A 16,407-nucleotide genomic window follows, 5' to 3' on the forward strand; every position below is an offset into this window, starting at 1 on the left:
AATGCCTTGTTCCCAGATGAAGGCGGTTTGGGAGCTGCAGCCTTGCGGAACGAAGTGTGTTGTTGAATAAAAGCCTATGGATGTTATAATCAGCGTCCCCTTGCTAGAGTCCAGCTCACTGCTACTTTCTACCCGTGGGATGATGTCCAGCCTCTGCTCATAGCCTGCTGTCCCTGCCGTGTAGAGGCTTCTCCTGGAGGCTGGAAGCCCAAACAAACCCTTTTCTCCCACAGGTGCTTCTGGTCAGATGCTTGGCCTCAGCAATGGGGAAGTAACTACAATACCACTCCTGCCTGTACCGCGTTCTGTGGGGAAAAGTGATCAGAGCATCACTGGGGTTTATGATTACCTCAGCTCCACATTCAAAGAGAGACTTCATCTCCAGGAAATAGGGGATGAACCATAAAAGATGTCACCCAATGTCCTCCTCTGGCCTCTGCATGGGTGTGCTCACAGGGCACGTGCATCAGCACACACATACACACGCAAAAAACATTAATAAAATAAGTTCCTCCTGCTAGGATGCTGAGAAACACTAGCTGGGATGTAGCTCTTGGAAATATGGCAGTCAAAGCTTGTTTCTTATCTTCTTCTCCCTCTCCCATTTTGGGTGGTTTTTCCAAGTAAGCCTTCCCTCTAGCCCAGGCTGACCTGGAATTCACTATGAAGTCTCAGGATGGCCTCAAACTAGTTGCGATGCTAATACCTATGCATCCAGAGTGCTGGCATTAAAGGCGTGCATCACCACGCCTGGCTCAAGGTTTCTTCCTGGAGCTTCTCGGGCTGGTTCCGGCCGAGGCGGGGAGTTGCACGTGGGCTCTTCACTCACCGGTACTTTCTGTTCTGTTTCCAGCCAGGCATGGGACAGGTGGGAGTTTGGGCTGCAGCTAATTGAAAGTCCTTTCTGCGAGATTTCTCTGCAGAACACGTTGGCAGAATGCAGGCCAGAGCAGTTTGACTGGAGGATTTTAGGTTCCATGCCTCTGGTACAAAGACTGACAGTGCGTGGATGCCTCTGAGGGAAGGGGGCAAATGAATGACCCAGTCTGCGCATGGAGAGGCTGCAGAAATTTCACTGATCCCGGCGAGAACTGAAGCTCTCATGAGTCCATCTCCGTGTGGAAGTCGCTGTGTGTGGAATAGCTGATAGAATTCCATCCCTGGGGCTTTCTCTGCTCGGCTGGGCACTGAAGGAGCCGAGGGCTGAGTGCCCGGCCACTGAGCTGTAGCCCAGCCCTGCTTGTGATTGTGGACAGACGGCATGTTGCCATGGAGACCCACCATTCCATGACCATTAATTTTTGTTGTTGTTGTTGTTTTGTTTTTCAAGGTGAAATTGGCTAACTTGGAATTCACTATGTAGTCTCAGGGTGGCCTCGAACTCATGTCGACCCTCCTACCTCTACTTCCCGAGTGTTGGGAATAAAGACATGCGCCACCACACCTGGCAGATATTTCTTCTTTAACATAATCAAACGTTTTCTTCCTCCTCCTCCTCCTCTTCTTCTCCTTCTCCTTCTTCTTCTTCTTCTTTTTTTTGTTGTTTATTTGTTTTTCGAGGTAGGGTCTCACTTTAGCACGGACTGACCTGGACTAGAGTGACACCCTACTCAAGAAAACAAAAAAAAAAAAAAAAAAAGAAAACAAAAAAAATGTTTTTTGTAAGGTATGTATAAATATAAAATAACTTCAAGACATATGTTTTAGAAAAAGAAGTACCAGGCACAGCAGTCTCCATCTAGTTTAGTCTAGTTTTAGCGTTGGTTAGACTTGTCACCTCAGATCCTACCTCCTCCATAGCCTCAGCACTCTTATCTTGCCAATGGAGTAAGGTCTCTAGGAATCCGGATTATCTCTGCTTTTGTGTGAAAAATACCCCCCAATTCATAACTGTCTTTTGGTCCAAAGCCTTTGTACTCAGACATCCAGTGTCTCCAGAAGAATCCAATACTGTGATGAGCCAAGGGGTCCCATGTATCTCCCCTTAAGAGGCCTCACCCTTCGTCTCACTCCAGTCAGAGAAAGCAGGTTAAATGGAAGGAAGGTTTTCATGTCAGCCACTAGCTGCCTGGATACAAAAAGATCCTGGTCATTCCTCGTGACCTCAAGGCTCACTCATTCCCGGAGCTTTGAATGAACTTACCCAGTTGGGCGCTTGCCAAGACATTTGCCCTAGTTTCAAGTCACGGGGGAACTTGGAGAGATTAACTCTATCAGATATCACATTGATGACTTCTTTCATTGATTTAACTTTATGAAATCATCGGTAAGCATGACCAAATGGCTAGCCAATCAAAAGTAGCGTAAACCAAAAAAGACACTGGTTAATACATTATTTGTCAATTCTCAATTCACTACGAGCACAATCCATTCCCAGCAACAATTCTGCTTCTAAATATTTGCAAATACAAAAAGATGTAAATCTTTAGGGGAAATGAAATGCCAGTTTCTTTGCATTTTAGTGAAGCAGTCGGGCAATTGGACCACCTGCCTCAAACTAATCTAAGTGTCTCTTTAGGTCATTGTTGACTCCTCCCACTTGTTTCCTTGGCTGTGGATGTTCTCAGATATGCAGAGGACATAGGAACCACTACAGTCTCATTAAAGAGACGTTAGGGGCTGGAGAGATGGCTTAGAGGTTGAGGTTAAGGTGCTTGCCTATGAAGCCTAAAGACCCAGGTATGATTCCCTAGTACCCACATAAGCAAGATATACAAGGTGGTACATGTGTCTGGAGTTTCTCTGCGCTTGCTGGAGGCCCTGGTGTGCCCACCTTATCTCTCTCAAATCTTCTTCCTCTCTTTCTCTCTCTCTCAGATAAATAAATAAAGAGAAACTATTCTAATAACACGTTCCAGGAGAATCCTCACATAGGATCCTTTCTTCCCCAGTTGAACCCATCAATTTTCCCTTCTGCTTTGTCCTATAACCCTTGTAGCCCTAGGGGAATTAGAATGCCCAGGAGCCTGGCTGTATCTGGCATTAGATACCCCTTGCCATCATTGGGCCTCTTCTCAAGGTCATGCTCCTTAATTGGTCTGGTAGCTTTCCTCTACTCCTTCCTCATCTCCTCTATTATTCCTGGTGCATTGGAACAAACAAATGTGCACTTCAGCTTACTGTGGGGCTACAGAACTCAGGGAAGTATTGGGGGAGTAGGGAATAGCAATTTCCTCTGAATCAATGCATTTCTCCTAGAAGGTGTCTGGTCACTAAGTTCAAAATTGAAACATAATCCCTGTGGTAGTTCTTTCTGAAAGTCCAATAACACAGCCAAGGGACGCAAATGCCCACATCCCTCATCTTTCGCACCCTAGCTGTAAACTCTAAATCCTGTCCCCAAATAGACTTTCCTCTCACAATGTCATGGACATTCCCAAGCCTTTCTCTTTTATTGTTTGTTTGTTTGTTTGTTTTTTCTTTTTTTTTTCCAGAGAGAGACAGATTAAGAGGTAGAGAGAAAGAGAGAGAGAGAGGGAGATAATGGATGGGCAAGGCCTCCAGCTGCTACAAACGAAATCTAGACACATGCACCACATGAGTACTGGGGCATTGAACCTGGATCGTTAGACTTTGCAGGCAAGCACCTTAACTGCTAAGCCATCATCCCTGTTTAAAACTGAGTTCCAGCAAGAGCCAAGTGGCCTACACAAACTGGACAACTTGAGGAGAGTTTTGAAAAGAAACTAGAGTGTTTGCAAAGGTATATGATGATCTGAAACAAAAAAGACCCAACAGTGGGCTAGGGATGGCTTAGTGGTTAAGGGGATTCCCTGAAAAACCTAAGGACCCATGTTCGACTCTCGAGATCCCACGTAAGCCAGATGCCAAAGGTGAGGCAAGCACAAGGTCACATATGCCCATTAGGAGGCACAAGCGCCTGGAGGTCCATTGTAGTGGCCGAGGCCCTGGCGTGCCAATTCTCCCCCAAGCCTTTCTCAAATAAAAATAAATAAATTTAAGAACAAGACCCAACAAGGTCCCTGATCCTAAGGGGAGAGGTCTTGACTGAGAGGAGCTGCAGCCTTCTCACAGGCAGGCGGGCATCCTAGGATGGCCCGCAGGTAGTGCCCACACAGTACTCTGACGTCACTCTCCCTGTGTCCTTCTGTATCTTGCCAGTGCCTCTCCTTGGCTGAACCCAGTGGTATAGCTCTGCCTAGCTGCACACTGAGCAGGATGGAGAAGCAGGCTAAGTGGAAGGCATTTGGCAAATAAAAGCTCAACAAATATTTACAAACCAAAACAAAAGTACTGAATCAGGCCACAGGTCTTACATTTTAGTGACCTTTTCCCTCATTATCCTAATGAAGTGATTGCTGTTGGGCATTTGAAATACCTGTGTTCCTTATTGTTTTCGGGTTTTGTTTTTGAAGCGTTACATTTAGGATCTCAGTGTGGTGGTGCATACCCTTAATTCAGCCCTCAAGAGGCAGAGGTAAGAGGATCACTGTGAGTCTCAGGCCACCCTGAGACTAAATAGTGAATTCCAGGTCAGTCTGGGCAACAGTGAGACTCTACTTCAAAAAAAATAAAATGAAATAAAAAGGAGCTAAAATGGCCAAATGAGGGCCGACTGTCTTATGAGTCTTGGGGCAGGGGTCTAAGAGGACAAACTAAACCCTGATCCGTAATTATCATGAGAGGAGGGGAGAAGGGAGACAACACCCTGTGAGACCCAGTCCCAGGGGTTGGCAAGATTTACTCATTGTTTGGGGTGGGGGGTGCTCCCTTCCTCAAGGGAGCTTTTGACTCGCAATAAAGATCAAGTTTGCTACTTCTCCTTTCATGTGCTTCTAAGTCTGTCTTGGTTTCTGGCGCTTCCAAATCTTTGTTAGTTTCAAGAAAGAACCCTTGGGCCCCTGACCATCATGGGGATCATCAGAGAATGTTTTTCCACAATGTTCTGGAGAATGTCTATCATGGCATGTAAGGTGTTAACGGCACAAACATGAGGCAGGATGGTTGGTCACACTGCATCCATGATCAAGAAGCAGATAATAGACAAGAAGGTGGGTGGGACTCTAAAAACCTCAAGTCCCTAGGAAGGCTCCATCTTCTAAGGTTCCACAGCCTTCCCAACCAGCGCCACCTGCTGGGGAGCAAGTGTATAAACACGGGAGCCTTTGGGGACAGTTTTACATTCAAGCCACAACTGCCAGCCAGGCTGCTGTCATGAGTGGAGTTATTTGTTTTAATTTTTTTTGTTCATTATTTATTTATTTATTTGAGAGTGACAGAGAGAGAAAAAGATAAAGAGAGAGAGATTGAGAACGGGCGCCCCAGGGCCTCCAGCCACTGCAAACGAACTCCAGACGCGTGCGCCCCCTTGTGCATCTGGCTAACGTGGGACCTGGGGAACCGAGCCTCGAACATGGGTCCTTAGGCTTCACAGGCAAGCGCTTAACCGCTAAGCCATCTCTCCAGCCCATGAGTGGAGTATTTCCACGCGTTGGCTGAGCTAGATTCCTCTCACCTCTCTGCACCCATCTTGCTGAGTGGTCTAGCTGGGTCACATTACCGTAGCTGTAGTTTCAGTATTCTCAAGGAAATTTCATACTGCTTTTCCTAGTGGTGGCATAATTTACATTCCCACTAATGGTGTGTGGGAGACCTCCCCACATATCCTTGGCCAGCATTTGTTGTTTGCTTTTTTTTTGTTGTTGTTTTCTCGAGGTAGGGTCTTGCTGTAGCTCAGGCTGACCTGGAATTCACTATGTAGTCTCAGAATGGCCTTGAACTCATGGCAGTCTTCCTACCTCTGCCTCTGAGATTAAAGGTGTATGCCACCACGCCCAGCTATTGTTTGCTTTCTTGATGATAACCTACTGACTAGGATGAGATGGTATCCCAACAAACAAACAAACAAAGCCAGGCTTGGTGGTGCACACCTTTAACCTTTAACCCCAGCACTGGGGAGGCAGATGTAGGAGGATTGCTTTGAGTTTGAGGCCAGCCTGAGATGACATGGTGAATTCCAGGTCAACCTGGACCAGAGCGAGACCCTACCTCTGAAAACAAAATAAAACAAACAAATATGTGTGTGTGTGTGTGTGTGTGTGTGTGTGTGTATGTATGTATGTATGTATATATATATATGTATATATATATATGTATGTATGTGTATGTATGTATGTATGTATGTATTTTGTATGAAGAGAGAAGCGAGACAGAAAAAGAATGGCCATGCCGGTGCCTCCAGCCACTGCAAACAACTCCAGTTGCAGCACCATTTTATGTACTGACTTGTGTGTGTACTGGGGAATCGAACCTGGGTCCTTAGGCTAGTCTTTGCAGGCAAGCATGTCAATTGCTAGGCCATCTCTCCAGCCCCAGAAAACACAGTATTTATAAAACATTCAGGCAAATTCACTGGTAAAGTAAGACTGTGCCTGACCTGAATATTCTGTATAAAACTGGGCAGACTTGAGTTGGAGGTGTAGCTCAGTGGTTAAGACACTTGCCTGCAAAGTCTACTGACGTGGGTTTGAGTCCCCAGTACTCATGTAAAGCCAGATGTACAAAGGGGCACATGTATCTGCAGTTCATTGGCAAACACCAGAGGCCCTGGCGTTCACATTTTCTCTTCCTCCTCCTCTCTCTCTCCCTCCCTTCAAATAAATAAATAAACAACTTGGAGACCTGCTATGGAAGGATATTTTTGTGTTAAATTTGGTTGGGGTATTTCAATGCTTTCCTTTATCCTTCTTAATTTTTCATTTGCTGATCAGAATCAATTAATTTTTCGAGGCAAGCCCAATAGACTGGCCTTTTTTATGAGACACAGCAAGAGCAAGAGAGCAAGAGTGAGAAAGAGAGAGAGAGAGAGAAGTGGCGTACCAGGGCCTCCAGCCACTGCAACCGAACTCCAGACACGTTTGCCTCCTTGTGTGCAGGTGTGAACTTGCACACTTGTGCCACCACGTGTGTCTGACTTACGTGGGATCTGGAAGTCGTACATGGGTCCTGAGGTTTGGAGGCAAGCACCTTAACTGCTAACCCAGAATCAATTTTATTATTATTTTTATTTTTAAAAACATGTATATATATATATATATATATGTATATATATATTTATATATATATATGTATATATATATTTGTTTTATTTTTATTTTTTATTTTTATTTATTTGCTGTAGCCAGGCTGACCTGGAATTCACTATGTAGTCTCATGGTGGCCTTGAACTCATGGCAATCCTCCAACCTTGGTCTCTGGAGTGCTGGGATTAAAGGCATGTGCCACTGCGCCCAGCTCCAGATTAAATTTTATTTTATTTTTCTTCTTATTATTATTGGGTTTTTCTTCGAGGGAGGGTCTCACTGTAGATCAGGCTGACATGGAATTCACAATGCATTCTCAAGGTGGCTTTGAACTCATGGCGATCCACCTACCTCTGCCTTGTAAGTGCTGGATTTAAGGCATGTGCCACCATGCCCATTTTTCTGAATTAAATTTTAAATAGACTTACTGTATCTATCACTTGGGGAGGAGCAAATGGTACCACTTAGAAAAATATCTTTTTTTTTTTTTTGGATATAGGGTCTTGCTCTAGCCCAGGCTGACCTGGATTTCATGATGTAGTCTCAGGGTGGCCTTGAGCTCATGGCGATCCTCCTACCTCTGCTTTCTGAGTGCTGGGATTAAAGGCATGTGCCACTATGCCCAGCTTTAAATGTTCTTTTTAATAGTTTCGTACCATTTTTATATATTTATCTATCATTTGAGAAAAAAAACAGAGGAAGATGGGATATGGCAGAGCCTCCTGACACTACAAAAAATTTCAGATGCAGGAGGCCACTTTGCTCATCTGGCTTTACGTGGGTTCTGGGGAATTGAACCTGGGCAATCAGACATCGCAAGCAAGTGCCTATAACTGTTGAGTCATCTCTCCAGCCCTAGAAAAATAGCTTTTTCTTTATTTATCTATTTTGAGATAGTATCTCACTCTAACCCAGGATGACCTGGAATTCAATATGTAGTCTCAAAATGGCCTCAAACTCATGATCCTCCTGCCTCTGAATCTGGAGTGCTGGGATTAAATGTCTGTGCTCCCTTGCCCAGATAGAAAAAATATATATATCTTTTTTGTTTGTTTGTTTGAGGTACAGTTTTACTCTAGACTGGGCTGACCTGGAATTTACTATATAGTCTCAGGTTGACCTCAAACTCATGGCAATCCTCCTATCTCTGCCTTTTCTGTCCTGGGATTAAAGGAATGCACAACAACACCGGTAAAAATAATATCTTCTTTTTTTCTTTCTTTCTTTTTTCTTTTTTTTTTTTTTTTTTTTTTTTGGTTTTTCGGTAGGGACTCACTCTGGTCCAGACTGACCTAGAATTAACTGTGTAGTCTCAGGGTGGCCTTGAACTCATGGTGATCCTCCTACCTCTGCCTCCCGAGTGCTGGGGTTAAAGGCGCGCACCACCACGCCCGCTATAAAATGTTACTTGATTTAAATCTTTTTACCTCTGCCTGTGGTGGGCAGGTTATCAGATTTTTCCTCCAGACTGGCAAAACTGGAAAGATGCAAATGCCCTTGTGCTTACTGGTGATGGTTTCAAAAAGTGCTTTCAAACAAGTGCCTTTAACCAAGGAGCCATCTCTCCAGCCCCGTCAAGCACTACTGTCTTCCAGGTTTTATTGCTGCCAAAAGAGTCTCATTTACACGTAAGGAGAGAAGTGAATGTTCCCAAGACCCAGATCCAAATATGTACAGATCAGACTAGAAAGAGAAAGGCTTGGGAAGGTCCATGACATTGTGAGAGGAAAGTCTATTTGGGGAGAGGATTTAGAGTTTACAGCTAGGGTGCAAAGATGAGGGATGTGGGCATTTGTGTCCCCTGGCTGTGTTACTGGACTTTCAGAAAGAAAGTGCGCCAAGCGTCAAGCATGCAGTGGACTTCTCTGCTACCTTAACTTTCCCTGGGAAGATGTGAACAGAGGTCTGTTCGCCCAGATAGAGCAGTGACAACAGACCAAGATACTGATTCCGTCGAAGTCCAGCTTAGTGAACCAGAAAAGTTACTGGGATCATTACATGAGTGTGGGTGAGGGGTTGCTCACAGGCATATAGACCTGAGACTCACTCCATCCTGGATGATGACTCAAAAGAGCTGGGTCCCTGAAGCAAACACTCTGCACACCTTGCTGCCAGCTCTGCTAGTAGGGTGTCTCCTCCAGAGCAGGTCTCAGTCCTTTTCCAGCCTCAGTTTGGAGCCTTGTGAATCTTGTAGGTTTCAGGAACTTCCTGAGCCTTGTTACCTTAGTGAGCCTTAAGGAGCTCCTGAACTACCTGAGTGTTAGGAAGCAGAAGGGAAAATTGATGGGGCTCAAGAGTGGAAGATAGGGTCTTATGTCAGGATTCCCCTGGGGTGTGTCATTAGAAGAATAGATTCTCCTTGTTTGTTTGTTTGTTTGTTTGTTTGTTTGTTTGTTTGTTTGAGAGAGAGAGAGAGAGATACAGGAAGAAGATAGAGACAGATAAAATGGGCACCTCAGGGCCTCCAGCAAGTGCAGTTGAACTCCAGACACATGTACCCCCTTGTACATCTGGCTTACATGGGTAATGGGTAATCCTACTTGTGTTTTTAGGCTTCACAGGCAAGTACCTTAAACTCTAAGCCATCTCTCCAGCCCCTAACCTCTCTCTAATGAGAATGTAGAGGTTACTATGCCCTCTGCATATCTGAGAACAACTACAGCCAAGGAAACCAGAGTGGGAGGAGTCAACAATTACCAAAGAGGCACTTAGTTTAGTTTGAGGCAGGTGGTCCAATTGTCCAACTGCTTCACTAAAATGTAATGAAATTGGCATTTCATTTCCCTAAAGGTTCACATATTTTTGTGTCTTCAAATATTTAGAAACAAAATGGTTGCTGGGAATGGATTGTGCTGGTATTGAATAGAGAATTGACAAATACTGTATTTATTTATTTTTTTGGTAACTAGTGTCTCTTTCAGTTTACACTCCTCTTTTGGTTTTTCGAGGTAGGGTCTCAATCTAGCCCCAGCTGACCTGGAATTCACTATGGAATCTCAGGGTGGCCTTGAACTCACAGTGATCCTCTTACCTTTGCCTCCCGAGTGCTGGGATTAAAGGCATGCGCCACCACGCCCAGCTTTGGTTTACACTCCTTTTGATTGGCTATTTGGTCATGCTTACTCACAATTTCATAAAGTTAAATCAATGAAAGAAGTCATCAATGTGATCTCTAATAGAGTTAATCTCTCCAAGTTCCCCCGTGACTTGAAACTAGGGCAAATGTCTTGGCAAGAGCCCAACTGGGTAAGTTCATTCAAAGCTCTGGAATGAGTGAGCCTTGAGGTCATGAGGAATGACCAGGATCTTTTTGTGTCCAGGCAGCTAGTGGCTGACATGAAAACCTTCCTTCTATTTAACCTGCTTTCTCTGACTGGAGTGAGACGAAAGGTGAGGCCTCTTAAGGGGAGACACATGGGACCCCTTGGCTCATCACAGTATTGGATTCCTTTGGAGTCACTGGATGTCTGAGTACAAAGAGTTTGGACCAAAAGACAGTTATGAATTGGGGGGTATTTTTCACACAAAATCAGAGATAATGCAAATTCCTAGAGACCTTACTCCATTGGCAAGATATGAGTATTGACACGGAGGAGGTAGGATCTGAGGTGAGAGGATGAACCAACCCTACAAACTAGACACAGATGAGTGAACTTCCTCCCTAGGGCACCCCCAGAGACAGCAGTGTCTTGGGACTCCTTTTCCTAAAATGTATGTCTTCGTTATTTTATATTTATACAAATCTTACAAAAACTTTTTTTTTTTTTTTTTTTTTTTGGTTTTATGAGGTAGGGTTTCACTCTAGCTGAGGCTGACCTGGAATTCACTATGTAGTATCAGGGTAGCCTTGAACTCACAGCGATCCTCCTACCTCTGCCTCCTGAGTGCTGGAATTAAAGGTGTACACTACCATGTCCAGTTTACAAAAAGTTTTAGATTTCCCTATTCCTTCTATCAATCTTCTCCTCATACACCGTAGAACAAATCTTAAAATCAAGACATTGGTTTTGGTGGGACAAGATGGAAGAATTTAGGACTTCCTGATCACCCATGGGATGGGATAGGACAGAAGCAACAGGTGTGTGTATATATCACGCTGAATCCCTCTAGATTTAAGTAGAACTTAATAGCAGAGGGGACACCTTGTGACATTCAGTGACTAGGGTGAATACCTTCCCTAAACATACTTAAAAAAGACAAGGTTTGAGCTGGGCGTGGTGGCTCACACCTTTAAAGCAGAGGTAGGAGGATGGCTGTGAGTTCGAAGCCACCCTGAGACTCCATAGTGAATTCCAGGTCAGCTTGGGCTAGAGTGAGACCCTACCTCGAAAAACGAAACAAACAAAAAGAAGGAGAAGGAGAAGAAGAAAACGTTTGAGTATGTTAAAGAAGAAATATCTGCCAGGTGTGGTGGCGCATGTCTTTATTCCCAACACTCGGGAAGTAGAGGTAGGAGGGTCGACATAAGGTTGAGGCCACCCTGAGACTACATAGTGAATTCCAAGTTAGCCAATTTCAACTTGAAAAACAAAACAACAACAACAAAAAAATTAATGGTCATGGAATGGTGGGTCTCCATGGCAACATTCCGTCTGTCCACAATCACAAGCAGGGCTGGGCTACAGCTCATGGCCGAGCACTCAGCCCTCGGCTCCTTCAGTGCCCAGCCGAGCAGAGAAAGCCCCAGGGATGGAATTCTATCAGCTATTCCACACACAGCGACTTCCACACGGAGATGGACTCATGAGAGCTTCAGTTCTCGCCAGGATCAGTGAAATTTCTGCAGCCTCTCCATGCGCAGACTGGGTCATTCATTTGCCCCCTTCCCTCAGAGGCATCCACGCACTGTCAGTCTTTGTACCAGAGGCATGGAACCTAAAATCCTCCAGTCAAAGTGCTCTGGCCTGCATTCTGCCAACGTGTTCTGCAGAGAAATCTCGCAGAAAGGACTTTCAATTAGCTGCAGCCCAAACTCCCACCTGTCCCACGCCTGGCTGGAAACAGAACAGAAAGTACCGGTGAGTGAAGAGCCCACGTGCAACTCCCCGCCTCGGCCAGGACCAGCCCGAGAAGCTCCAGGAAGAAACCTTGAGCCAGGCGTGGTGATGCACGCCTTTAATGCCAGCACTCCGGAGGCATAGGTATTAGCATCGCCACTAGTTTGAGGCCATCCTGAGACTTCATAGTGAATTCCAGGTCAGCCTGGGCTAGAGGGAAGGCTTACCTGGAAAAACCACCCAAAATGGGAGAGGGAGAAGAAGATAAGAAACAAGCTTTGACTGCCATATTTCCAAGAGCTACATCCCAGCTAGTGTTTCTCAGCATCCTAGCAGGAGGAACTTATTTTATTCATGTTTTTTGCGTGTGTATGTGTGTGCTGATGCACGTGCCCTGTGAGCACACCCATGCAGAGGCCAGAGGAGGACATTGGGTGACATCTTTTACGGTTCATCCCCTATTTCCTGGAGATGAAGTCTCTCTTTGAAAGCAGAGCTGAGGTAATCATAAACCCAGTGATGCTCTGATCGCTTTTCCCCACAGAACGCGGGTACAGGCAGGAGTGGTATTGTAGTTACTTCCCCATTGCTGAGGCCAAGCATCTGACCAGAAGCACCTGTGGGAGAAAAGGGTTTGTTTGGGCTTCCAGCCTCCAGGAGAAGCCTCTTGACGGCAGGGATAGCAGGCCATGAGCAGAGACTGGACATCATCCCACAGGTAGAAAGTAGCAGTGAGCTGGACTCTAGCAAGGGGATGCTGATTATAACATCCATAGGCTTTTATTCAACAACACACTTCCTTCCGCAAGGCTGCAGCTCCCAAACCGCCTTCATCTGGGAACAAAGCATTCCAAAGACACACGTTTGTGGGGACATCTGATCCAAACCACCACAAGTGGCCATAGAGCACTGTTTCTGTGGCTATAAGGAAATCAAACTCAGTTGAATCAGGCCCTCAGAGGCTCTCATACTTGCACAGCAAGGTCTCTGACCTGCTAAGCCATCATTCCAGGTCCTAGTTTATTCATTTTGTCTCCTAGATGTTTCTAGGTAGGGTCTCACTCTAACCGAGGCTGACCTGGAATTCACTATGTAGTCTCAGGCTGGCCTCAAACTCACAGCAATCCTGCTTCCTCTGCATCCCAAGTGCTGGGATTAAATGTGTGCAGCACCTTTATTTTTTCCCCTATACTAGGGACCCAGTCAGAGGCTCCTGCACATTGAATAGAAGAAAGTCTTCCTCCACTGAGCTATACTCCAAGCCTGGGGCTGAGAGGAATTGAGCTCAGCTCCAAACAACCCAGTCCCACTCAAATCCTGATGGACACTTCTATTTAAAAAGCAGAGGCATAGCCAGGTCTGGTGGCCCACGCCTTTGAGACAGAATGGGCATGCCAGGGCCTCCAGCTGCTGCAAATGAACTCCAAATGCATGCACCACCTTGGGCATCAGGCTTTACGGGTATATTGAGGAGTCGAACCAGGATTGTTAGGTTTGTGGGCTTGTGTCTTAACCACAGCACCATCTCTCCAGCCCTCTTTCTCTCTTTTGAGGTAGGGTTTCCCTGTAGCTCAGATTAATCTGGAATTCATTCTATAGTTCCAGGCTGGCCTTAAACTCATGGTGATCCTCCTACCACAGCCTTGCAAGTGCTAGAATTAAAATTATGCACCACTGGGCTGGAGAGATGGCTTAGCGGTTAAGTGCTTGCCTGTGAATCCTAAAGACCCTGGTTCGAGGCTCGATTCCCCGGTACCCATGTTAGCCAGATGCACAAGGGGCACATGTGTCTGGAGTTCGTTTGCAGTGTTTGGAGGCCCTGGCGCGCCCATTCTCACTCTCTATATATATTTGCTTCTTTCTCTCTGTGTCTGTTCTCAAATAAATAAACAAAAAATTAAAAATGTATGCGCCACCATGCCCAGCTCATGACTGTTTATTCATGTTTAAATTTTTTGTTGTTGTTGTTTTGTTTTTCAAGGTAGGGTCTCACTCTTGTTCAGGCTGACCTGGAATCCATTCTATAGTTGCAGTCTGACTTGAACTCATGGTGATCATTCTACCATAGTTTCCCAAGTGCTAGAATTAAAAGTATGTTCCACCATGCCCAGCTCATGCCTCTCTCTGTTTATTTTCTGTCAAATAGATAAAAATATCTAAAAACATTTTTTAAAAGGCAGGGGAGGATAAGGAGGAGTTCCGTATCTTCAGACCCTCGCTTCAGTCTCCAGTCCTCCCCACAGAAAACTTTACAGGGACATTGGTTCCCAGCTGTTCACCCAGGCGAGATAACTAGGGAAGCTGAGGTCAGGCCAGACTTTTGGGCAGATATCCTCAAATTAGCAGCAGGGAGGAACAATAATTAACTAATTTGAGAGAGAGAATAGTCATGGCAGGACCTCAGACACTGCAAACTCCAATCCACCCCTCTGTGCATCTGGCCTACGTGGGTACTGGGGAATTGAACCTGTGTCCTTAGGCTTTGCAGACAAACACCTTAACTACTAAGCCATCTCTGCAGCCCATGCACCGGAATTACTGATGCATGGGAAACACATATTAAAAAAATAGATGCCGGACATGGTGGCACAATCCTTTAATCCCAGCACTGGGGAGGCAGAGGTAGGAGAATCACAGAGAGTTCAAAGCCACCCTGAGACTACATAGTGAATTCCAGGTCAGCCTGAGCTAGCATGAGACCCTACCTCAGAAAACAAAAAACAAAAACAAAAACAAAAAAAAAGAGAGAGAGACATCATCAGATTTAACTTTATGTTTTATTAGCTTCTGTGATATTTCTGACACTTTTCCAATATTTCAACAAACAAAAATCTTGAGATTAAGCTGGGCATCGTGGCACATGCTTTTAATCCCAGCACTCGGGAGGCAGAGGTAGGAGGATTGCCGTGAGTTTGAGGGCACCCTGAGACTCCATAGTGAATTCCAGGTCAGCCTGGGCTAGAGTGAGACCCTGCCTCGAAAAAACAAAAACAAAAAAAAAAAAAATCTTGAGATTATGTGAATATCTTTAATGTCTTCTCATCACAAACCAAAACACCACTGTTAAACACAAAAGAATTAAATGGAGGTGGGATAACAGTTTACAAGACAAACTTTCAGCTGTGACATTATTTTATCAACTATTCCTATTCCAGCGCTCAGGAGGCTGAGGTAACAAGATCACAAGTTTGAGGTCAGCCTGCGAAGAACACAGTGAGCCTGATTCAAAAGAGAGATGGGAGGCAGGGGGGAAGAAAAGAAGGGAGAAAGGCAGCAAGACCTTTGTCTCCGAGAGACGGAAACAGCAGTGTGAGCATGATGCCCTGCTAAGTCCCTCAGCCCTGCTTCCCCAGTTAACTGCTCCCACGTCGAACCCACCTGCTCTAATTGTGCGTCTCCACATCTGTGGACCTTCTTATCCAAAGGTGCCTGACAATCCCTATGTCTCCCTGTTGCACTTGGGGCTTCCTTTCTGCAGCCTCACACGTCATCCACATCTTTAAATGAGTTTCTGTGGATTTTCTGTCTTTTGTTATTGGGCTTAGCCCTGCTGGCTATGGTGAGGAAAAGAAATCGTTCCCCCGCTACACGCCTATTGCCAGCCGTTGCCTCTGGCCGGCCGCTTTGGCCTTGCTGGGAGGGGACCGAAGCCGTGCCTGCACACGTTCCTTTCTCCCCTCACATATGGCTTTGAGATCGACGCCAGACACGACACAGGTGTCCTGGAAGCACCGTTTCCATCCCAGCTCTTTGTTTTCTCTTCCTGGACTAAATATTTGTCACTCCTGTGCATTGTTGTGGCACAAGCCCTTTGTACTATGAAAGGTGCTCTTTTCTCCAGTTTGGTTTGTTTTATAGCCAAGATTCATGTTACTATATTCATGATATATATGAAACAAAAACCTTTTTATGGCTGCATAAATGTGAAAAGATTAATTACCAAAATTGTCCCAAAGGTCCTTCTAGGAAGAAGGATAGCATAGCAACACTAGCTCAAGAGCTGAAAAGCACAATAATTTTCTTTGGTTTGTTGAGGTAGGGTCCCACTCTAGTGCAGGCTGACCTGGAACTCACTCTATGAACCCCAGGCTGGCCTCAAACTCATGCCAATCCTCCTATGCTAGGATTAAGAATATGTACCACTCACTATTCCTGTCTCTCTCTCTCTGTTTTGGTTTTACGACATAGGGTGTCACTCTAGCACAGGCTGACCTGGAATTCACGCTGTATTCTCAGGGTGGCCTCGAACTGACGGAGATCCTCCTACCTCTGCCTCTCAAGTGCTGGGATTAAAGGTGTGTGTCCCAAGCCCGGCTCTAATTTTTTTTTTTTTTTTTGTTTTTGAGGTAGGGTCTCATTCTAGCCCA

This window comes from Jaculus jaculus, chromosome 7 (genome assembly GCF_020740685.1).
Source record: "Jaculus jaculus isolate mJacJac1 chromosome 7, mJacJac1.mat.Y.cur, whole genome shotgun sequence".
NCBI lineage: Eukaryota > Metazoa > Chordata > Mammalia > Rodentia > Dipodidae > Jaculus > Jaculus jaculus.